Here is a 25573-nt window from a genome sequence, read left to right on the forward strand (position 1 = left end):
GCTCTAGAGCCTCAGCAAACTACAGCTCTAAGGATTCCATAGCATTGACCATGACAGTTAAAGTGGTGTCACATTGCATTCATTCTGCAGTGTAGATACATTCTGAGAGAGAATAACTGTGGAATGGCTTTCCTTGGCAGGCTCAATTGATGTCAATACGGATTTCGTTTAAGTGCCAAATAAAGACATGACTGCTTATAAACCCTTTGGGCCTTATAGATTTCTCTCAAATACTAACATATAAAATTTCAAGCATGGTTATAATCTTTCAAAATGGTTAATTATGTTTAATATGTTCTAGTTTGTGAAATTATTTTTATTTTTGAATTGTTTTAACCTGTTTGTTTCAAACTTTCAGTGGCTTCTTGGCATTTGCTGGTGTTTGGTTCCAGGCCCCCGTGGATACCAAAACCCATGGATACTCAAGTCCCATTATATATCCTATGTCTACTTCCTCAGGAGTATTGGGTGAACTCCAGGCTGTATCTGTTTACATTCAGATTCAGCCATGCTATTAGAAGTAACCCAGTTATGACTAGGCTACCTACAGGATTGACTTCTCCCATGCAATCTACCACTTAGGTCCTCTGGGGGGCATCTACTCCAGCCAACCAGAACCCGGCATACAACTGTCACCTTTTCATTGGCTGCCCCAAGAAGATTGTGGAATGACCTGCAGGGAGAGATTTGAAAGCTTAATAAGCTGTCAGAGTTCAAGATACAACAGAAGACCTATCTCTTCCAGCAGGCTTACCCATTCAATTTTAAACTGTGAATTTTAACCTGCATTTTATTGGTGTCAGTCATTGAGTGAATTTTGAAATATGCATTTTAATGGAGTTGTATTTGTCTGTCTGTTTTGGCCATATTAAATCATCATCATCATCAAAACAAAGAGGAAGCTCTAAATACTTCCAAAGACCTTTTCTTTCTGGATGAGTACACAGATATATTGGTAAGCCTCCATGCAGGAGTGCAGAAATAGAGGAAGAAAGAATAGGAAAGACAGAATCTAGATAGAAGAGAGGCAGCAACTGTATGGGAGACTATTTTAGACCCTGTGACATCCTCTCAGCTGAACCTGTGTTTCCAGATGCACTGAAAGTGGTGCATGGTGTTTCACTTCACGTCATAATTTTGGGATGATGTTTCAGCCAAAGAAACAAGTTTAGGGAGTAGGGGACAAACTTCTGCATTTATGCATTGCTTAAGGCAAGTGCCCCCAAACTAAGGTCCGTGGGCCAAATGGACATTTACTTGGCCCTGCCCGCAGTTTTAGACTTCAGCTTGCCCAAAGTCTGAAATGACTTGAAGGCACACAACAACAACAATCCTAATTGTCTATCTCATTGGCCAGAAGCAGGCCCACACTTCTCATTGAAATCCTGATAGGTTTGTGTTGGTTATAATTGTTCTTATTTTGAAATGTTGTATTGTTCTTTCATTGCTGTTGTTGTTTTTGCACTACAAATAAGACACATACAGTGTGCATAGGAATTTGTTTGTATTTTTTTTCAAATGAAATTTGGCCCCCCAACAGTCTGAAGGATTGTGGACTGGCTCTCTGCTTAAAAAGTTTGAGGACCCTTGGTTTAAAGTGTCTTAACACGATCTTTACACAAAATTGCCAGAAATCATGAATTCTTTTTAAAAAAACATTGGGGGAGGCTTGAAACATTTTGGGAGATTGGGAAAGATCTTCAAGGGGCTGGAAAAGTAATATTTCAGAGCTGCATTTAGCTCACAAGCCATGTTTTCTCCATCCCTGTCGTAGGCTACTGATATTTGTCCCAAGAGCATCGTTTTTCTGCCAGGTTTCAGGACTTCGGAGTTGAAGGCCCAAATGCACTGGGGATTGCCAATATTTGACTTTTGCAAGTGGGCAGGCATCCATGTTGGTCTGTTACAGAAAAAAACAAAATGCCTTGTGGCACTAACAATTTTATTTGGCAGAAAATCATATAGGTGGGCTATAGCCCACAAAAGTGTATGCCAAATAGAATTTGTTAGACTTTTAACAGGCCACACAACTTTTTGAGGCTTTACTTGCTTTTTCCAGTTTTTTCAAATCCCTCATAAATACTGTAAAAAGCTCTCCACAGACAGCACAGTAAATCTCTTGTGCTGATTAAATGCTTTCCACAGTTCAAATAAATGCTAAATAACTGCCCTTTTGACCAAAAAAAGCAAACAGCTTCTCTCCCCCACTGCCGCTCTTCTCTCTGAACACTTTCTGTCTCCTAAGCTGCTGAGGAGGGTTGTGTAAACTAACAGAGGTCAAATATGAAGAAGGAGGGAGCGAGAAAGAAGGTGGGGAGAGGTGAGAGAAGCACAAAGAAGAGCATTATAGATCTGCTTCAAACAGAAAAAGGGCAAGCCAAGCCACCAGGTGTTTGCTGTGGCCAAAGGAGCAACACTGTGCATTAAAATGTATTTTTTTGGGGGGGGAGAATGAGACAGATTGACGACACTGGGAAAAGATGTTCTTAGTGCTTTGGGAGTTGGAGTCAGTGCCCTTTCAAAGGTCCCTTGCAGCAAGCAGGACTTCTGATAGCAAAGAATCAGGTTCTCTCCCAACTTTGTAATGAGGAGAATATGTGCAACTTTTGGGTGCATTAATGCAAAAAGCTGTTTCAACTCTAGAGGCAGCTAGTAGCTTCTATGCCATTTGGCCACTCCACCCCAACCTTTAGAGGAATTCTCCATGATGTTGTAACTGGTTCCTAATAGCTTCAGAACCTTGGACAGCTCTTTGGGTACTGCAGAAAAGCTGAAATTGATTCATAATGACATGGGAGCCATTAGCATTGAGACAGTCAAGAAAAAATGGCCAATAGTGTGAGGGGTTTTTTTTTGTATTTTTCTTAGAGTAAAATGGTCAAAAACCTGGATTTTTTTGGCACAAAACCAAAAATGTTCAATAAAATGCTTTCATTTTCTGCGCAAAACTCAAATTTTTGCATTAATGAATTCCTTGGTGCAAAAAAGTCTCAAAGTGCAAGCAAAAAAATTGAAAATCCTATGTAATCTTAGTTAGCAGGGAATAAATTCTTGAAATTGCTTATTTTACAAAACCAAAATAAACAATGATTTTCATCCCTACTTTGTAAATCTTGTTTCTGAGATTTCAATAAAGTAAATAGCCAAGATGCCTGGAGGGAAATTTGACAGTAGACAACAAAAGACAGATGACCTTCCTTGGATGTATGAATGGGAACTGGGATGGCTAGAGAAGAGATAAGTCTTTGGCGTAAATGTTACACCTTTCTATGCTAACTTCTAACATTCATACAGAGTTTGGGGAGATCAAACTAGGTGTGGGGAAGATGTTAGGTTGTGGAGCTTAAAATGGAATAACTTTTCTTTCTGCAGACCCTATTGTGCAATGGCTCCCCTAGATATCTGATGGAGAAATATGTTGGGAGTGTTAATGCTGTGATGTTCAGTTGGTATATATCCATAATTCAACTTTTAAGTATTCTAATTTCCCAATAACCTCTGTCCAACAAAACAGTGCCTTGGGTAAATGGTGGACCCCTAAAAATTCTCAGTGGAATAGTTCCTAACTATAGTTTTCCATTTTATTTTAACTAATTATGACATCTAAGAGGAAAATTAATACAATTAAATATACAAAAAAGAAAACAAAATTGAGAAGATTAGTCAACTACAAGAAGTGATTAAAAAAAGGAAAGGAAATGAAAGGAAATAGTATCAATTAAATGTAAAAATACTACAAGAACTGAAACAACTAAAATCCAAGCTTCAATGGTGCTAACATACCAAATGGAAAGCAAATTGAAATATGGAAGGCAAAGGCAATTTGAATTCACTAATAAACCAGGTAAATGGTTAGAAAGTAAGTAAAAGAAAGAAAGACAAAGAAAACATATAACATTGGTGAAGTAAGAAGGGCAAGAAATAAAACAAATAGATAAAATTATACAAGAATTCCACAACTCTGTTTGCTAGGGATGTTAGATAATCAACTTGATAGAAAATGTGGAAGACTAATGCTATGTATGACAATGGCAGTGAGAATCATCAGTACTCAAAGATGGAAAGAATCAACTCTCCCAATGCAAGAAGATTGGCTTATAAAGTTGTGTGAACTTGTAGAAATTGACAAACTTATGGCGTTGATTGAGGAAAAATCTCTAATCAATTTAAAAAAAATGGGGCTTATTTATTATGTTTCTTCAGCAAAGATGGAGTCAAACCTCCATTATTATTTTTTTAACTAGAAGAGTTCATCTTATGGGGAAAGGACGTATTAATATTTTTTTCTGCTTTTAATAGGTATGGAAAACTGAGAAAACAAAACTATCATCCAGATAATGTGCATCAGATACACAAGTCAGAATGCCCAGCAATGGCAAAAACAATTATTATAAAGATTTGACATGCATAGGACTCCTTTTCAAGACATGGGATAAGGCCTCTTCTTCTAAGGAGGGCAACATTCTGAAAAAGAGCAAGCCAAGCCAGATCGAAGAAGGAAAGATTTGCGAATCTCCCTTCACAAGCAATTATTAGCTTTAGAAGAAGGAAGTGGGATTTTCAGTAGCACTGGCATGAAACACAATCCAACACATTGATGGATGAGTATGCATCTTCTTGTTTTATGCTTGCCAGCTATCTTTGAATGTGGGCGGAGTGGGGGAAAACTTGTAGTCACAAATACAAATCCGAAAAAGAGAGTCAAATTTACTTGTAAATACATCGGAGAGTCTACAGCACCTGGCTGTCAAATCACAAAAGTTTTACAAGGGGCCATCTTTCAAACCCTGTTCAAGGGAGTAACATGGTTTTCTGTTCTGGTTGTGTCACACAGCTTGCTCATCAAGGGTCAACATTAAGCTATGTATTTCATGCCTCCAGTGTGCATAAAATTGCTTTCACAAAAGCAGTCATTTTCCTGAAGTTGCCATGAGCCAAAAATGCACAATAAAAGCCCCTTCATCGGGAGAACTAGTAGTAGGTTGTTGCTTAGAGGATCCTCCCTCCGGCAAGGCATTCACAGTGAATAGCATTTAGGGCTTGTTTCCTCCTTTGATTCTTTGATAAACAGCTTCAGGACATATTACCGGTTCTGGCTCTTAAATTTTCTGGCAGACTCCCAAGAAGCTCCTTAAACATACAGGCACACCTTATGACCCATTTGTGGGGCATGTGAAGAAGAAATTGTTGCTCTCATGCAGGGCAAAGTGGATTTTCTTGAAAGCATGGATGTCATTCTTGAGAGTGGATGAAAGAAAAGGCAACTGCTCCTTGAGATGCAACTAAAGAAGAACATCAGGACAAGCAGGCATCTTTGTATGTCTCAATCAGTCCTAAATCAACATACAGTGCCTGACAGGGTTCATTACACTGCTCCACAGTTGTACATTTTGACTGTTTGTTTTCTACAATTAAAACTTCTTAGGTTCAGGGCACAGAGAATCTACATTTCAAATTCAGAGAGGAGGGCCGAGGAAAGCCACAAGCTACTTCACTCATATAAGTCACCGTTTGCGGGAAAGAGGTAGGCAAACTTTCAAAAAAGTTCTCAAATGTAAGATGGCATCTTAAAAGGCAGGTCCTGTCCAAGTTCTCAATGCCTGGATTGTGTATTGCGAGAAGTCGAGTGTATGGCATGGCTTGTTTGGAGTATAACTTGGGTTCAAAACTGAAAGGTTTAAGAAGGGTGGGGACAAATTCCAGGAAAGACTTTGCTGACATAATTGCTGAAAGACACTTTAAAAATCGCAGGGCTTGCTGAGAATCTAGCAACACTATAACTAATGGCTCTGTTTATAGAGGTAGGCAAACTTTGTAGTGTAGAATTGTAGTGTTTGAATTATAACACCCATCAGAGCTGTTTCCAGCACTAGATGTTCAGGCATCATATTTCCAAAAGACAGCTCCTATCATTTTTAAAGGATTATCAATAGATATTTATTCCAATGAATAAATATGGTCATCTTCCAAGTGACTTTCATTTATCAGTAAGGAATATGAAACAACAAAATAAAATTCTTTGTTGTTACTTGTTATATCTTGTTTCCTCTTTGGGAATAAGAAGCCTCCTGTTTAGCAACATCAAAGCACAGAAAACTTACTTTTAAAAGATTGCAAAATCCACCAATAAACATCTCTTGGCAGTTTTAATCCTTAAAAGTAAGGTCTCCAAACTGTACAATCAGAAAGAGTCAGGGCCAGCTAACACCTCCCAACAAAGGATTCCCCCAGGCAGGAAGGAGCCAGGCTTTGAAGCTGCAAGGCTATTCAGTGCTAATCAAGGGGGGGCAATTGCAACATTCACACTTGCCTTAAACAGACAAGAGTTCTTTCTCCCACACTGGACATTCCACAGTTATATTTCCCCCTACAAACCTGCGCAACCCCTTCGATCTTTGGGGGAGGCGCTCCTCTCACTCTCGCCTCTGTCACAAGCTTCTCCGTGGTGGGCCCTTGGTTCTGGAACTCACTCCCCAGGGAGATTAGGCAAGCACCCACTCTGGCAGCCTTTAGCAAAACTTTAAAAACTTGGCTTTTCCGGTTTGCTTTTGAAGAATGAATAACTAATTCCCATGTCAAGTCCTGTCCCCATGTCAATTGTTTTTCTGATGCACTTTATCTCATCCCTCAGTTGAGAATAACCTCATTGTTTATCCCACCCGAGTTTCCCACTAAATGCAGCACTTTATCTATCTATCTCACCCATGGGTTTTACAATTTTCACGCCTCGCACTTTGGCCCAGCTCGCCCTCGTTTAATTTTTGTACTGCTTTTATACTCTCTTTTATTATATTAGTGTTATTATGTTTTGTTTCACTATGTTATTGTATAAGCTTTTTTACTGGATGTTGTCATGTGTCTTGTATGTATTTTATTTTGTTTTATTGTAATTGCTTGGACTTGGCCCCATGTTAGCCACACCGAGTCCCTTCGGGGAGATGGAGGCGGGGTTCAAAAATAAAGTTGTTATTATTATTATTATTATTATTATTATTATTATTATTTATAAATCTCACTTGCCTGGCTTCCAACAGACCTCACAACCTCTGAGGATGCCTGCCATAGATGTGGGCAAAACATCAGGAGAGAATGCTTCTGAGCATGGCCATACAGCCCGAAAAACTCACAGCAACCCTTCTCTAACCTTTAATACACAGGCATCCAAATCCCATGGCTCAATGGATCCGCATCTATATTTCTGAATCCAGCATGTGTTAGTTGCAATTCTTAACAAACAGTCCAGACTTGCCAGTGTCATGAACTTATTTTCACAGGGCTTCCCTAAATCCCTTGATCTTCTGGTCCTCCATGTTATTGCCTACTAGAGATTTCCCACAATCACAGCATTATCTGTTTCCCCTTCACTATATTTACTTTGGCTCTCAATCTTTTCCACACATGAATAACAAATGATGCTGTCAATTTTTCTTTCAGTTACCTCTCTCTCTCTCTTTCACATGCACACTTTATATTAAATGCAATTAACTGCAGTCCTTAAACTTGAGATAAGAAAAAACGCCTCTAAGAAATTCTACCAGCCTTGCCAAAACTTGAAAATCACCCTTAAAAGCTGCATTAAAATAATTTAAAATAAATAATTGAATAGGCACCATCAGTCCAGCTGCCATTATTTCATCTGCGAGGACAAACAGACAAAAGACACTTCCATAGTTTTTGTGCATGGCTTGTATATTTGTACATTAACTTCTGGAACCTGCATGAATTCTGAAAATCTATGCTGCACATTTCTTCTTAACCTGCAGATTTATTTCTGTTCAGTGTGGTACAATTTCTATCAGTCAGCTCTCACTAACCCTCAATAGCCCACTCCACAGCATTTGAAAGGGAATTAAAAACCACCACAAGCACTAACCTTAATCACTCACATAAGTAGCCAAATTAATTGAATAATGTATCTGAAGACACAAGGGGATGGCCGATAGCTTCCTTTTGCAGATTATTTCTCTTGGTTTGCCACTTCCGATCACTGAACGTAATTTGCCAGAGACATAATTACTTTCTGCTCACAAAAGCTATCAGAGTTATAAATCAATGGCCAAGGTTTTCAGATCTTCCTCCTTCATGAACTTGTAATAGGAAGCTCAGACTGAAGGATCTCATTCACTGTGCTGCTATGACCAAGACCAACCTGGCTAAAAGGCTCTATTATCCCCTTCACCATGGGTGCTCACATTGGTCATTTGCCCTTCCTAATTCCTGGAAATTTTCAGGAGGCTGGGACATCCTGTTTTCCATTGTCTATCTTATGTATTCCTAACCTCAACTCCATCTTTTTCCTTATCAAAGAAATCTGGTAAACTGCACCCTGTGTTATTCAATGAGACCCTGAGTTCAATGAGCTCTCCATCTGGAGGCAAGTCATATCTGGACCACACTATTTTTCCACAAAAGTGAACATTTATGTATCTATCTGGAAACATTTCTTTCCCAGAACCCTCCAGCAGAAAGATTTTGGAAGCTGCAGCCTCCAAAAATAGAAAGTTAAAGGGTAAAGGTTTTCCCTTGACATTAAGTCCAGTCGTGTCTGACGCTGGGTGTTGGTGCTCATCTCCATTTCTAAGCCAAAGAGCCGGCACTGTCCATAGACACCTCCTAGGTCATGTGGCCAGCATGATTGCATGGAGTGCTGTTATCTTCCTGCTGGAGCAGTACCTATTGATCTACTCACATTTGAATGTTTTCGAACTGCTAAGTTGGCAGAAGCTGGGGTTAATAGCGGAAGCTCACTCCGCTCCCTGGATTCAAACCACCAACCTCTCGGTCAGCATGTTCAGAAGCTCAGCGGTTAAACCTGCTGCGCTATCGAGGGCTCCAAAAATACTTTTTCAAAGTTCTGACCTGTGAATGTAATAACTGCCCAGAATTTAACAGGAAAACTTTCAAGGAAACCTACTAACACTGTTCTAGTTGAGTGATTCTTACATGGATTAATATATCCTTTGATATATTAATTTAAAATATTAAAATATTTATAATATAATGTATATGCCTTCAACTTGAAGCAACACTATGAAATTTCATTTGCTTCTCTTAGGCATTCCAACCAGGTCTGACTCCGCTGAGCTTCCAAGATCAGACTGGCTCCGGTGCCTGGAGGGTTTTTAGGCAGATAGGAAATATTCATATTCCATCCTATATCATGAGATCTCAGGGCAGCATTCAGGTAAAATTTATATAATAAGATTGCACTATTTTACAAAATGATTTAAATGGGCTGTGCTTTAAATAAGTTATTTTTAAAGGTTAAAAGGATTAAAACTGTTCAAAACCCACACATAAATAGGCTGCATAAAGAAACTGAATAGCCTAAATGCTCTTTATAAGCTTGTTTCGGGTATAGCGTACCTAGATTTAAGCAGACATTGAATTTTCATCTATAAGCTTAGGCAAAACTAATCAGACTTAGGGACAATCTACACTCAACATTTAATGCCATTTGAAGCCAGCTTCAAACCATTGTGGCCAAACAACAAATTTCCATGAAAGAAAGCCTTTAATGCGCATCAGTGCTCTGTGGTTTGTGCCATCGTCATCCAGGCCTCAAACTGGTTCCATGATTTCCTACTTACAGCAAAACCACTTCATTCAATGCCAGTTTGAAACTGCATTAAATGCTCAGTGTAGATGAGGCTTCAGGTTTGCCAGTCAATCTGCCTTCAGTTCCCACCCTTACCTCTGCATCTAAAGCAGTTTATTAGCAAACTCATTATCGTAACCGTAATTCCTTTTACAATACCTGTCAGATGGCAGTCCCACAGAAGATGTGTGTTGATGCTGTGATCATCAACTGACAAAAATTATTTAAAATTTAAGCTCTATCGGCAATTGAGAGGTCAATGTACATTTTCTGTACTGATTCTTCAAAGTACATGTTTTGACTGGACTAAAAAGAAGGATCTCAACATATGTTCTCCCTAAAATACATTCAGAACATGTAAAGTTAAAATGTAGTCATTCCAAGGCATGAAAATTCATTAATCATTTCCCCTATCTCACATGCATGTTTATGTACTTAAACTTAATTGTATGAGTACATAATGCAGTTTCAATCACATTTCCTTACATCTTTGCTTGCCATCAATCAATACTAGGTTCATAGATGCAAAAGAGACATCCAGGAATTAAATCTTTGATGTCTAAGTTACTTAGTGAAGACCTGAGAAGATGCAGAGATGGAAGAGCCCATTAGGGCCATCCAGTACAACTGCCTGCCATTCAGGAATACACCATCAAAGCATTCCTGGCAGATGGCCATCCAGCCTGTATTTTAAAAACCTCCAGAGGAGATTCCACCACATTACAAGGCAGAATAGTCCACTGTTGAACATTAGGAAGTGTTTCATAACATTTAAATGGAATCTTTTTGCTTAGGTTTTCCTAATGTCTAGGTGGAATTCATCGGTCCAGATATAACTTGCCTGAATTCTTGGTACAACAGCAGCCTGAGGGCAAAGTCGGGGAAGGAAGACTGTTGTGGTCTATCAGAATACTGTTCACTTACTGTCTCCCAGTTATGAGTACCTGTCCTTGGTGCTGACGCCTGGAGCAAGACTAGTAACCAGAGCTGGGGGGAGGGGACTTTTCAGACTATATGTTCCAAAATCCTCAAGCTCTCTGAGAATCTTTGTAGTTGTAATTTTTAGTTCAAAATAGCGACTTTTAGAAGCTCTGATAGTAATCCGGTTTGCATACCCCCCTATCAGAATGGCATTTCCCCTCCTAGAGCTGGCAGAAGTAATGCCAGGAGTGGTGTCAGAGGCCATCCAAGAAGACTTCCACATTCAGAACAAGGACACCTCAACAGATAAGGTCAGGATTTTATAGCTTCCATGCTGATGATAGGAGTGGTCTTGTCATATATAGTAGGAAAAAACTTTTCATTTGAGGTTCTGCCTCAATTATAAAGATGATGACCCAGTAGTATGAATTTCAATGGGACTTTTACGTCATTGGGGATACTCTGAGTATGTCTACACTTAGATCAGTGCATTCCCGTCAAGGTGCCAAATATTGTTGGTCTTCAGCTTGTAGATCTGAAGCCACTATAGACAAGGATTTTAAGAGCTCTAGTCTAATCTCTGTTGTAGGCCCAAGTTTGGGAAACACTAATCTACTTCCACCCAACATATTTACTTTTGCTCACTGATCTGGACTCCAAACTCCATATAGACCTTGAAAACTGATGGATTATGAAAGTTTAAGGGCATTTTCCTATTGAAATGGAGTGTTTGAAGTGAGATGTTCCAGAAATTGGCATACTCATTCCTACATGCCTTGTCTCAACAGAAGCCATTCAGATCCTTATTCTTCTGAGGATTCTGATCGTGATTACATGGCAAAGACAAACTATTTGAGCAGTAGGGACAAAAACCCAATCTTAATCATACTGAAGGCAAAAAAGCAATAACTCTTGACCTTTGCTAATCCAAATGTTTAGACCTTTAGAGCCCCAATTCCCAGCCACTGACCATGCTGCCTCTGACTTTAAAGATGTTGAAGTCCAAAACATCTAGTGTAACAAAAGTTTGAAAATTAGTAGGCTAGAATTTAATTGAAGTAGTTCCTAACCAAAGAAGATGTTTCTAGGTTAGTCATTCTTGACTTGTGGGTCCCTAGATGCTTTGGCCTTCAACTCTCAGAAATCCTAACAGCTGGTAAACCGTTTGAGATTTCTGGGAGTTGTAGGCCAAAAACATCTGGGGGTCCACAGGTTGAGAACCACTGTTCTAGACTTCAGTTTTCAGCATAGTGAATGACCAGAGAGGCATTGTTTTTGGGAAAAGCTTCTAACAGCCTTTTTTTGATAAATAGTTCCAAGGGATGTTGGGCTCAATTTGTGGGAGAAGGAAACCTACAATAGTGACTGTGCTCCTAGATTAGTTCCACCAAAAGAGGATTAGACAGTTGGATTATGCAAGCATTACAAGAACATAATAATGATGGAAGAGTGGGATAAAGTGCCCACTATAACTTTGAAAGAAGTCATGGTGAGGCTGTCTCAAGATTGGAAAGTTACTTTTTAAAAGAAATTAATTATGCCATACTGACTGTTGGAGAGAGTTCCCCAACAAGCAGCTTTCCCAAGATCAATGTGATTTTTATGGAAGGGGTTTCTCAGTATACAAGTTTCCTCTATGTCGGTGGTTCTCAACCTGTGGGTCCCCAGATGTTTTGGCCTTCAACTCCCAGAAATCCTAACAGCTGGTAAACTGATTTCTGGGAGTTGGAGGCCAAAATACCTGGGGACCCACAGGTTGAGAACCACTGCTCTATGTCATGAAAGAATGGATTATAGCAAAACACGGGCTCAGGTACAGTAAAAGACAATACATGTTGGCAAAAATACAAAGTGTGCTGACTACGGGAGCACTCAACGTATCAAATGTACATGATACATTAGAATAAAAGATTGCTACATTTTGTACTGGGAAGGTGACACCAAACCCTTGTTTTGTGGAATTGCTCAGTTTATCCTCTGAAATTAAAACCAAAACTAAAAGGAAGTGTAGATCTAAGAAAATGTTCACAGATTTTCTGTTCTCCTGTTTTTCACTTCTGATCTGGTACTACAAAGACCATTAACTGCTTTTATATGCTTTACCTGGAACAGCAGTTTTGAGAAACAAATTAAGAGTTTGAACTTTAAAGGAGCTCTCCAAAGGACTGAACCCTAGCTTCATAATAGGCTCAGCATCTTGAACAACTCTTCTGAAGTTTGAACTAAAGCCCAAAGCAGATTTGTTGCCCCAATAGCGTGGAAGCTATGACTCATGACTACCTGACGCACAATCTCTGAGTGTAGAGAAAGGAAAATTAACTTAATAAAATAACATTTTCAAGCTCTGCATGGGTACAAATTTCTCCCTATTAGCAGCGCACCTTAAGTGTTTGCAATACAACAGTTTTTCTCAGAGAGGGAACAGATTCACTATGGACCACGAATGTGATCCAGCAGTGTTATCTGTGATTATAATCTACTCTTGGATCAAACAGCAATACAACTCCTGCATAAAGACCTCCTATCATGCTCAACCAAGGACAAGCTTTAAGGGAAGGTTAATAAATGTGTCAAAGAGTTGCAGTATAGCAATCTCTATCTGCACTAGATTTGTTATTGTGCTATTAAGAATTCACCACCTTGGTGCCCTTGAGAGGGAGCAAGATATTCCCCCGCTTCATGGTTTAAAGAACGTTAACAGAAGTAGGAGTGTTGGAGACTTCCCAATGATAGGATGTGACCCAAATCAGGGGAACAGGAAGAAGGGAAGCAATTTTTATTAGCCTCATGCATTCTGACACACAAACGATGACACATTGCCACAGTTTCTCACAAGTGAAGAAGAAAGAAAGAAAAAGCTGTGGTTGCATTAACTCCAATTGATATGGTGGAAGTCCAACGACATTTTAAATAATAGTGTTAAGCTGAGGAGATAAAATCTTATTTGACACAGTAACCCTCATTAGGCAGCAGTTATTCAGAACTATATGATGAAACTACCTGATGTAGAGTCAAGACTAACATAAAGCTTGCATGATGCTCCCAAACACCAAAAATCACTATCTAGTTGCACATGATGATATCATTGAGAGGGCTCTATTTACAAAAACGTTTTAAACAGCTTAATAAAAAATATTGCTCTGTACATAATGAATGAGAAAATATGTCGTTCACGTCTAACAGGAGCTGATTGTATGAAAGATACAGTTATGTTTTGTTTCCCCATTTAAAATGCTAACACCTTGAAGCTATTAATAGCTCAAAGTTTATTTATGTTGAACTGTGGCATTCTGATTATAATAGTATACAGGCTTTTCACTGATACTGGAGGGTTGTTCACAAAGTGGTTCTGCTTGGTTTAAACAGGTAAGGAAATGCATAATATTGGTCCAATTTCTCTTTAATGCAGTATGGCAAAGGATTATTTTAGGTATACAGCAGATTAAGAGTTCTGTGTAGCTACTTTCTGTGACATCAATAATTTAAAGCTGCATACTTGTATAGTCATACATACACAATAAAACCATGAGCTTTTGCTTATCTTGCTCAATACTGGCCTATTAATTGAAGCACTTGCCTAGCTGAAAGGATGGCACAGTTGGAACACTGAGGGTGCATCTACATACCATTGAGTCATGGTAGTTAAAGTGGTGTCAAATCGCATTCTTTCTATAATGTAGATGCACCCTGAGTTTTCTCCTGCCTTTGGAACTACCTGACTGGGAATGCTGTTTAAGTCTCATCTAGGCTGGGAACTGGACAGGGGGAGTGTGTCCCTGCTGGTTCTGCTGGACCTCTCAGCGGCGTTCGATACCGTTGACCACGGTATCCTTCTGGGGTGCCTTGCCGGGATGGGGCTCGGGGGTACTGCTTTGCAGTGGCTCCGTTCCTTTCTGGAGGGTCGTTCCCAGATGGTGTCATTGGGGGACACCTGCTCGGCCCCACAACCCTTGTCTTGTGGGGTCCCGCAGGGCTCTGTATTTTCTCCCATGTTGTTTAACATCTACATGAAGCCGTTGGGAGAGATCATCCGGAGTTTCAGGGTGCGGTGTCATCTGTATGCAGATGATGTCCAGCTCTGTCACTCCTTCCCACCTGTCACTAAGGAGGCTGTTCAGGTCCTGAACCGGTGTCTGGCCGCTGTGCCGGACTGGATGAGGGCTAACAAATTGAAATTGAATCCAGACAAGACAGAGGTCCTCCTGGTCAGTTGCAGGGCTGAACAGGGAATAGGGTTACAGCCTGTGCTGGACGGGGTCGCACTCCCCCTGAAGACACAGGTTCGCAGTCTGGGTGTGATCCTGGACTCATCGCTGAGCCTGGAGCCCCAGGTCTCGGCGGTGGCCAGGGGAGCCTTCGCACAACTAAGACTTGTGCGCCAGCTGCGCCCGTTCCTTGGGAGGTCTGACTTGGCCACGGTGGTCCATGCTCTGGTTACAGCTCGTTTGGACTACTGCAACGCGCTCTACGTGGGGAAGCTCCAACTAGTACAATGGGCGGCAGCCAGATTAATAACTGGGGCAGCTTACAGGGAGCGCACAACCCCCCTGCTAAGCCAGCTCCACTGGCTGCCGATATGCTACCAAGCCCAATTCAAAGTGCTGGTCTTGACCTATAAAGCCCTAAACGGTTCTGGCCCAATCTACTTGTCCGAACGTATCTCCTCCTATGAACCAGTAAGATCACTAAGATCATCTGGAGAGGCCCTGCTCTCGGTCCCAGTTGTCTCACAGGCGTGGCTGGTGGGAACGAGGGACAGGGCCTTCTTGGTGGTGGCTCCCCGGCTGTGGAACGCCCTCCCTGGAGATATCCGACAGGCTCCTACCTGGATTCAGAAGGGCTGTGAAAACATGGTTATGCACCCAAGCTTTTGACGAGTAAATGGCAAAGTTGACATGGACTGATTTAAGGATGTAGAATGAGGATCTCGGACGAATTGAATTAATTATATATACGTTTTTAAGGTTTTATAATGTGTTTTAACAATGTTATTAATAGATCTGTTATTGTTTTGTTTTTATGATTGTATTTTGGTCATTAAATTTTGCCAATTTTTGTAAGCCACCCGAGTCCCCTTGGGTGAGAAGGGCGGGATATAAATGTTGTAAATAAATAAATAAATAAATAAATAAATATACTTGGTTTAAGTCTTGGACTCTTCAACTTGTATATTATTGCATCAATCCTTGGATGCAAACAAATGAGGAATTCTGTTTACAAGATTATGTAAGCTTCCAACTCATACAGCTCACCTTGTCAAGCTTTTGGACAGAGGCAGCTTTCATACAGTGACAGAGCCTTCCATCCTCTTAAAGCTTCCAGTATTCAGAAGTTTACACTGAAAAGTGAAACTCGGAGTTCTTAAAATGCTGGTCCCACATAAAACCCATTAAAAAGCACATCCAGGACAAACACCAGCCTACGGATGCTAGTAGTCTGTATTGACTTAAGTCACACCATTCCGTTCAGTTCAACTTGCTCAGTTCAAATATAATATCCTTGGGATTTTATAGGTATCCCAATATAGAATTCTCTCATAAAATGACCACTAAGCAAAGCAATCACTCTCTCCAGCCACCTTTCCGAGCTTTTTCTACCAAACATGCCCCACCCCTTTGATACATGTCTTTTGGTTCCTCAAGATTTAGAATCTTCATTCAATCCTTGATTGGCAGCACAACCAGTACTTTGTTAGTAAACCAATAGACAAAACCAGAGCATGGAAAGTCCAAACCCTAGAGAGGGAAAGTCTATGACACTGCAAGCCAAAGAAAAGAACAGAGAAAGCTTTTCTCAAAAGTTCCTGACAGAAACAAAAGAAAAAAATAGAGAGAAGCAAAGGGAAGAAAGCGAGAAGGATGAAGAAGAACAGCAAGCTACAAAGAAGAGGGGAAACAGAAATGAAGAACAAAAGAGAGCCAAGGAAAATCTACGAGGCATGAAAACGTGGGAAGGGAAAGTGGGAAGATAGGTGGGATGAGAGAGAGCGAAAGAAGGGAGAGTTGGAGAAATGGCGAGGGGGTGGAATAGAGAATGAATGAGAGAATGAAAGGCAGAGAAAGAGGACCAAGGCTGGAGCTAGGCTGCCATACCATGCACGATATGGGCAGCATAGACCCATATACAGGCAGTCTCCGAGTTACTAACGACTCACAGTTAAGAATAGGAGTGAGACAACAGAAAGTGAGAGAATTAAGATCTGCCCCGTCCCTCCTGACCTTCCAGAAGGGGGTAAAGACTTTCCTATTTAAGAAAGAAAGTCTTTATTTTATTTAAGAAAGTCTTATGATTTAGATCTGGGATAATAGTAATAATAATAATAATAATAATCATCATCATCATCAATCTTATTTATACCCCACTACCATCTCCAACTTGGGACTTGGGGCAGCTCAGAAGGCACTCAAAGGTGCAACATGTAAAATACAAAAAGTACAAAGACAGTAACACAAAAGCAGTAACAACCAACATAAAAATCACAACAACACCCCCCCCCCCCCCCCAGTTAAAATACGTAAAATGCAACAATAGCTCCAGGTATAAAACAACTATCATCAATATCAATCTCATAAAGTGCACAGTGAGTTAATCTCTAGGTCCTCAAATATGTTCGTTAGGGATTCTAAATATGGTCAAAGGCTTGACGAAAAAAATATATCTTCAATTGTGTACGAAAGGCTTGGAGAGTGGGGGCTAGCCTGATCTCCCTAGGGAGGGCATTTCAAAGTCGGGGGGGAGGCACCACCGAGAAAGCCCTCTCTCTCTCAACCCCACCAACTGCACTTGAGACAGAGGTGGGACCAAGAGGAGGGCATCCCCGGTAGATCTTAATGCCCATGCTGGTTCACAGAAGGAGATTAGGTCTCGAAATAGGTTGGACCCGAAGCGTAAAGGGCTTTATAGGTAATAACCTGCACTTTGAATTGGGTCTGGAAACTCATTGGCAGCCTGTGGAGCTGCTTTAATATGGTATGCTCCCTATAACCAGCTCCAGTTAGTAATCTGGCCACCAACCTTTGCATTAATGTTTTAAGGTTAAATTCCTGTATGTTGAAGGGGTTTTATAGGGGGGGGTGTTAATTGCTTATATAGAACAGGTGATTTTAAGTATGTTTTCAACTTTTGCAATGTATGTTTTTGATGTGTAAGCTGCCTTGGGTCCACTGCGGAGAAAGGCAGGGTAAAAATATCATAATAAATAAACTCGGGCGGTTTCCAGAACGAAAGTGGCAAACATCTTGGAAATCTTGGAGTCCTTGTGGACAAATTAAATATGAGCCAACAATGTCATGCAGCAGCTAAAAAAACCGAATGGAATTTTGGCCTGAGTAAATAGGAGTATAGTGTCTAGATCAGTGGTTCTCAACTTGTGGGTCCCCAAGTGTTTTGGCCTACAACTTCCAGAAATCCCAGCCACTTTACCAGCTGTTAGGATTTCTGGGAGTTGAAGGCCAAAAACATCTGGGGACCCATAGGTTGAGAACCACTGGTCTAGATCCAGGGAAGTCATGCTACCCCTCTATTCTGCCTTGGTCAGACTACACCTGGAATACTGTGTCCAATTCTGAGCACTGCAATTGATGGGAGATGTTGACAAGTGGGAATGTGTCCAGAAGAGGGTGACTAAAATTATCAAAGGCCTGGAGAATAAGCCCTATGAGGAGCGGCTTAAAGAACTGGGCATATTTAGCCTGCAGAAGAGAAGGCTGAGAGGAGACATGATGGCTTGGCCATGTATAAATATGTGAGGGGAAGTCATAGGGAGGAGGGAGCAAGCTTGTTTTCTGCTGCCCTGAAGACTAGGATACGGAACAATGGCTTTAAACTACAGGAAAGGAGATTCCACCTGAACATTAGGAAGAACTTCCTCACTGTGAAAGTTGTTTAGCAGTGGAACTCTCTGCCCAGGGTGTGGTAGAGGCTTCATCTTTGGAGGCTTTTAAACAGAGGCTGGATGGCCATCTATCGGGGGTGCTTTGAATGCGATTTTCCTGCTTCTTGGCAGAATGGGGTTGGACTGGATGGCCCAAAAGGTCTCTTCCAACTCTATGATTCTAACATTGAGATGGTGGTGGGACCAAGACGAGGGCCTCCCCGGTAGATCTTAATGCCGTAATGAACAACCAAAACAGATCAAAACAATAAACACATAGCATCAATATAACCCTATAAACTTACATGACTAACCAAAGAACAATTAAAACAGATAAGCCTCACCATACGCATCTACATCATGACAAAACATAAATAATAAAAGTGCCTTAAAGATATAAAGTGATGATGGGTGATGTTGTTTAAAGATGTGTAATGATGCTAAATAAAGTAAATATCTACCCCTCTGAAGGGAAATCCATTCCTGAAAGAGTTATATAGGAGAAAGGGGGTCTCTACTGAAGCTTGCTCCCCAGTCCTTGTTTCCACAACATTTTTTTTTTCGTGTCAGGAGCAACTTGCACCAAGTTGCTTCTGGTGTGAGAGAACTGGCCGTCTGCAAGGACGTTACCCAGGGGACACCCGGATGTTTTTGATGTTTTTACCATCCTTGTGGGAGGCTTCTCTCATGTCCCCGCATGGAGCTGGAGCTAATAGAGGGAGCTCATCCGCGCTCTTCCCGGGTTGGATTCAAACCTGGCAGGCTTCAAGTCAGCTACCCAACCTTCAAGTAACAAGGCTTTAACCCACCACAACAAATCAAATTTGTCAAAATTCAATTCTCACAGGGACAGAAGGTGAGGTGAAATCTTCTCAACAGAGACAGACAGCAAAAGAAATACCATTGGGGTATTCACCCTTCCCTATGCTATGCAAAACTGAAAATATATAGCTTTTGGGCTAGAGTTACACGTAAATGTACCTGTTCCAACTTACATACAGTAGAGTCTCACTTATTCAAGCTAAACGGGCCGGCAGAATGTTGGATAAGTGAATATGTTGGATAATATGGTGGGATTAAAGAAAAGCCTATTAAACATCAAATTAGGTTATGATTTTACAAATTAAGCACCAAAACATCATGTTTTACAACAAATTTGCCAGAAAAAGGAGTTCAATACGCAGTAATGTTATGTTGCAATTACTGTATTTACGAATTTAGCACCAAAATATCACAATGTATTGAAAACATCGACTACAAAAATGCATTGGATAATCCAGAACGTTGGCTAAGCGAGTCTTGGATAAGTGAGACTCTACTGTATCTATATTTTTGCCTGAAAAATGTGCTTGTCCCGATATACATACACATTCAGCATAAGGACAAACCTACTGAACCTATATTCATAACTTGTGGACTGCCTGTAATGGGTTACACTGCATTAGATGGGTCTCAACCCTGACTATAGCATGCATGATATGACAATGTAGACTGAGCCTGAGCGAGAGCATGTCCCACAGAAGGCTTATAGAAAGGGTCCATAGAAAGTAGGCAGAATCCTCCTCCCTTTCCCATTTCTTTGCCCACTCTTCCACCTTTCTTCCCAGCACAGCCAGCCTTCCTAGCTTCCACAGCAGGCTGGGGCTTTCCCCCGCTCTTCCCCCTCACCTGGCCGGCTTCTCCTCAGCTGGGCATCGCTGGCAACTTCTCTTCTTCCTCCTCTTCCTCCTCCTGAGTCAGTCAGGAGGCGGCAGCAGCAGCAGCAGCCCAAAGCGCGCGTGCTGCCAACGCCGCGCGCCCACTTCTTTGCCTCACTCGCCTGCCTCCCGCGGACCCCGAGGGACGCGCACGCGCACTCTCCCGCCTCGTGGGAGGGGGCGTGGATCTCTGAATACAGTGTATATGTATGTGTGTGTGTGTGTGAGAGAGAGAGAGTGAGTGTGTGAATTTCGCCCCTTCGGACAGCTGGCGATGGAACGCTGACCCAGGCGGGCAGCGCGCGAGCGGCAACAGCTGCACCAATTAGCGCTGCTCTCGGAGTTGGGCCAACGCGCGCGCTTTTCTGCCTTGCCAGCTGTATGCAATATATATAGATAGATAGATAGATAGATTGAAAAATAAACAAAATAAATAAATAAATAACATTACAATTTTTTTTTAAATACGAGAATCATTCCTGTTACTACTACAGTATTGTCACTACAAATGACTCGCTGAGCTGCCCATGTGTAGAGATAGGAAAGAAATCCGACCTTGTCTTTCAAGCTAAGGGAGCAAAACAGCTTTATGACAATTATTGATGATAAAACATAATTATTACAGTAGAGTCTCACTTATCCAAGCCTCGCTTATCCAAGCCTCTGGATTATCCAAGCCATTTTTGTAGTCAATGTTTTCAATATATCGTGATATTTTGGTGCTAAAATCATAAATACAATAATTACAACATAACATTACTGTGTGTTGAACTACTTTTTCTATCAAATTTGTTGTAAAACATGATGTTTGGGTGCTTAATTTGTAAAATCATAACCTAATTTGATGTTTAATAGGCTTTTCCTTAATCCCTCCTTATTATCCAAGATATTCGCTTAGCCAAGCTTCTGCTGGCCATTTAGCTTGGATAAGTGAGACTCTACTGTATTTATTTATTTACTGTACTTATACCACACCCTTCTCACCTCCCCCTCCCCCTGTAGGGGGACTCAGGGCGGTATACAGATTATTTATTTATTTGCAGTACAGTAGAGTCTCACTTATCCAACACTCACTTATCCAACGTTCCGGATTATCCAACGCTTTTTTGTAGTCAATGTTTTCAATACATCGTGATATTTTAGTGCCCAAGTTCATAAATACAGTCATTTCTACATAGCATTACTGTGTATTGAATTACTTTTTCTGTCAAATTTGTGGTATAACATGATGTTTTGGTGCTTTATTTGTAAAAGCATACTCTAATTTGATGTTTAATAGGCTTTTCCTTAATCCCTCCTTATTATCCAACATATTCGCTTATCCAACATTCTGCCAGCCCGTTTATGTTGGATAAGTGAGACTCTACTGTATTTATATTCCGCCCTTCTCACCCCGAAGGGGACTCAGGGCGGATCACATTACACATATAAGGCAAACATTCAATGCCTTGACATAGAACAAAGACAGAAGACAAACGCAGGCTCCCAGCTGGCCTCGAACTCATGACCTCTTGGTCAGAGTGATTGGTCTCAGCTGGCTGCTCACCAGCTTGCGCCACAGCCCCAGCCTATAATTCAATGCCAGATTCAGACAATAACAGTAACAGTGAAACACAATATTATAAAACTATAAACATACACATATCAGTTATAAATAATCTTTCAAATGATTTAAAAACATATCAACTTATCAGAAGTCTAGCACCAACAGAGCTTTGTAATGCACTTGCTTATTTTAATCCACTGCTTAATGTATTGTATTGTTTTTCTGTTTAATTTTTTAAAACTTTTGTTTATATAGGCATTGAAAGTTTGCCTGTTATCATGTTGGAAGCCGCCCTGAGTCCCCTTGGGGAGATAGGGTGGGTTACAAATAAATTATTATTATTATTATTATTATTATTATTATTATTATTATTATTTGTATGACACAGCAAACAAGATAGATATACTGGATTTCGTATCACAAAATCACAAGTCGAACACTTCCCAATTATTATTATTATTATTTATACCATTTCAATCTGGCTGCATGCACACAGACAAAAAAAACATTTTGTATATTGTGTTGTCGAAGGCTTTCATGGCCGGAATCACTGGGTTGCTGTGAGTTTTCTGGGCTGTATGGCCATGTTCCAGAGACATACTCTCTTGACATTTCCCCCGCATCTATGGCAGGCATCCACAGAGGTTGTGAGGTATGTTGGAAACTAGGCAAGTGGGGTTTATATATCTTCAGAATGTCCAGGGTGGGAGAAAGAACTCTTGTCTGTTGGTAGGTAAAGGTAAAGATTTTCCCCTGACATTAGGTCTAGTTGTGTCTGACGCTGGGTGTTGGTGCTCATCTCCATTTCTAAGCCAAAGAGCCGGCATTGTCTGTAGATGTCTCCAAGGTCATGTGGCCATCATGACTTCATGGAGCGCCATTGCCTTCCCACTGGAGCCATACCTATTGATCTACTCACATTTGCATGTTTCGAACTGCTAGTTTGGCAGAAGCTGGGGCTAACAGTGGGAGCTCCCCCTACTCCCCCAATTCGAACCACCCACATTTCAGTCAGCAAGTTCAGCAGCTTTAATCTGCTGTGCCCCCAGGGGCTCCTTTTTTAAAGCAAGATTGTGTTCATTTTCATGATTTCCTCCTTTCTACTACAAGGCCAAGAACAAGCCATGAGAGTAAAGACAAAGATCCACCCAGAGGAAAAGTGTTCTTACCATACATCAAAGGAACCACTGACGGCATAGGGAAACCAATGATAAAACACAACCTACAAAGTATCTAAAAGACCCACCAAGAAAATCCAGCAAATGCTACCTTCAGCGAAGGACAAGAGAAATCCTCTCTTCTCTGCAGGAGTCTACCGGATACCATGCAGCTGTGGACAAGTTTACATAGAGACCACCAAACGCAGCATTGACCAAGCACGAATCAAGGAACATGAAAGGCACTGCAGACTAATTCAACCAGAGAAGTCAGCAATAGCAGAGCACTTGAGGAACCAACCTGGACACAGCATAATATTTGAGAGCACTTAAATGCTGGATCACTCTAACAACTATCATGTCAGACTACACAGAGAAGCCAGATTTTGTTTATTTTCATGGTTTCCCCCTTTCTGTTGAAATTGTCCACATGCTTGTGGATTTCAGTGGCTTCTCTATGTAGTCTGATTTGGTGGTTGGAGTGGTCCAGCATTTCTGTATTAGACTCCTGCAGAGGTGAGACAATTCCTCTTGTCTTTTGCTGAGTGTAGCATTTGTTGAACTTTCTTGGTGGGTCTGTATATAGTTTGTAGGTTGTACCCAACCTTCAAGTAACAAGGCTTTAACCCACTATGCCACCGGGGGCCAATAAACGAGCCTGACTTGCAATTACTATAATTATGAGAACGTAAGAAAGTGCATAAACGGAATCAGACCAGTGATCTACCTAGTCCTGTCTTGTCATTTTTGAGTTTCAGGCACGCATTTCCCTCAAATCCCTGCCAGTCTCCTATGGAGATATTCACAAGCATTGACTCCATTCTGAAATCTGGTGTGAAAAAAATCTTGTGTGAAAAAACTGAACTAAGGCTTCCAGAATTGCCTCTGGTTGAGAGTATTCTTCTGGGAATTCACATCTTTCAGAATTGACTTTTCCGCAATCTGAAGCTGTTCACAGTTAAAAATAAGATGCTGCGGCAAATGGACCTTTATGATTCTTGATTTAGTCAAATCCTTCTCTTTTTAGAATTTGTGCAGAAGTGGTATACCCTCCTTCTGTTTTTATCTGAAGCTGTTTGCATTTCACTGCTCCATCACAAATCAAATGCAACAGCTGCGTGAGATGTCATAACTAAGCAACCGAGCTTTTTTATTTGAAATGTATTTATTTATTCCATTTTTGCTCCTGTTTTTTCACTTTAAATATATGCTCAAGGTAGCGAACAAATATAACTAAAACCAAAGAATATACTTGTTTTATTTTTCCCCCTCTAATATGATGGGCTCAACAGTTCAAGGTGTAGAGCTTCCAGAGCAAAATCTGGAGATGGCTCCTGTACCTTTAATGATTGTATAGAAGAGGGAACCCTAAAAGGTACAGTGAACCCTAACTATAGTTTTTGACCTGGAAGCCCTCCTAAGTCGAGTAAAACATATGTCTGAGGTCCCTTCTACACTGCCATATAATCCAGATTATTAAAGCAGATAACCCACATTATCTGCTTTGAACTGGATTATATGAGTCTACATTGCCATATAATCCAATTGAAAGCAGATAATCTGAATTTTATATGGCAGTGTAGAATGGGCCTAGATAACATAATGTCTTGAACTATCTCTCCTAGCATAACAATCCTTAGATCTTCTCCATTTCTGTTGAACTATAGCATGCGATGTAGTCTCCCATTTACATCAAATTCCCTTGCATCTCATCACTTGTTGGGTCTCATAATGCCAAAGAATCAAGATAAATTTTTATCACGTATGATCAAATTCCTGTTAACAGAGGAAATACTTTGGGTGCGTCTACACTGTAGAACTAATGCAGTTTGACACCATTTTAGCTGACATGGCTCAAGGCTAGGGAGACATGGCAACTATTTTCACAAGATCTCTAGCCTTCTCTGCCAAAGAGAACCAATGTCTCATCAAACTTTAGCTCTTATGATCCCATAGCAGTGAGCCATGACTGTTAAGGTGGTGTTAAACTTTGCTAATTCTACAGTATAGATGCACTTGAAGGCCCCTTCTATACTGCCATGTAATCCAGATTATCAAAGAAGATAATCCACATTATCTACTTTGAACTGGATTATATGACTCTACACTGCCATAAAATACACTGACATATAATCCAGTTCAAAGCAGATAATTTGGATTTTATACGGCAGTGTAGAAGGGGCCTATGTGAGTTGGGAAAGGGATTACCTATCATCCAGTCTTTGGTGTACTCTGCTTTTGGACAGGTCTTGGGGAAAGGACCGGGCTGTGGCGCAGGCTGGAAAGCAAGCCAGCTCCAACAAATCAACAAATCACTCTGACCAAGAGGTCATGAGTTCGAGGCCAGCCCGGTGCCTGCGTCTTGTCTCTGTCTCTGTTCTATGTCATGGCATTGAATGTTTGCCTTTATGTGTGCAATGTGATCTGCCCTGAGTCCCCTTCGAGAAGGGCGGAATATAAATGCTGTAAATAAATAATAAATAAATAATTGTTTTGACTATAGAACCCAAAATCCCAGGGGTGAAACTAGTTGGGATATTCTAGGAGTTACCTTTTCAAAAAGGTAGACATTTCAAATCTCTGGGGTTTTTTTCAGGAAATTATTCTAGTAGGGGGAAACAGAAGCCTTTCATACTATATTATTATTATTATTATTATTATTATTATTATTATTATTATTATTATTATTATTATATGACACAGCAAACAAAATAAATATGCTGGATTAATAATAATAATAATAATAATAATAATAATAATAATAATAATAATACCCCGCCT

General features: G+C 40.6%; 1 protein-coding gene across 1 annotated transcript in view; it reads right to left on the reverse strand.

Annotated features, from left to right (window-relative positions):
- Window positions 1–20407, reverse strand: part of znf385c (zinc finger protein 385C) — a 191277-nt gene extending 170870 nt beyond the window's left edge. Inside the window, exon 1 of the mRNA XM_008113257.3 lies at window positions 20061–20407. The gene's annotated coding sequence lies outside the window, so the exon portion shown is untranslated. The remainder of the gene's footprint in view (window positions 1–20060) is intronic.
- Between the last annotated feature and the right edge of the window lie 5166 nt (window positions 20408–25573).

Source organism: Anolis carolinensis, chromosome 6 (genome assembly GCF_035594765.1).
Source record: "Anolis carolinensis isolate JA03-04 chromosome 6, rAnoCar3.1.pri, whole genome shotgun sequence".
In the NCBI taxonomy this organism is placed as follows: Eukaryota; Metazoa; Chordata; class Lepidosauria; order Squamata; family Dactyloidae; genus Anolis; species Anolis carolinensis.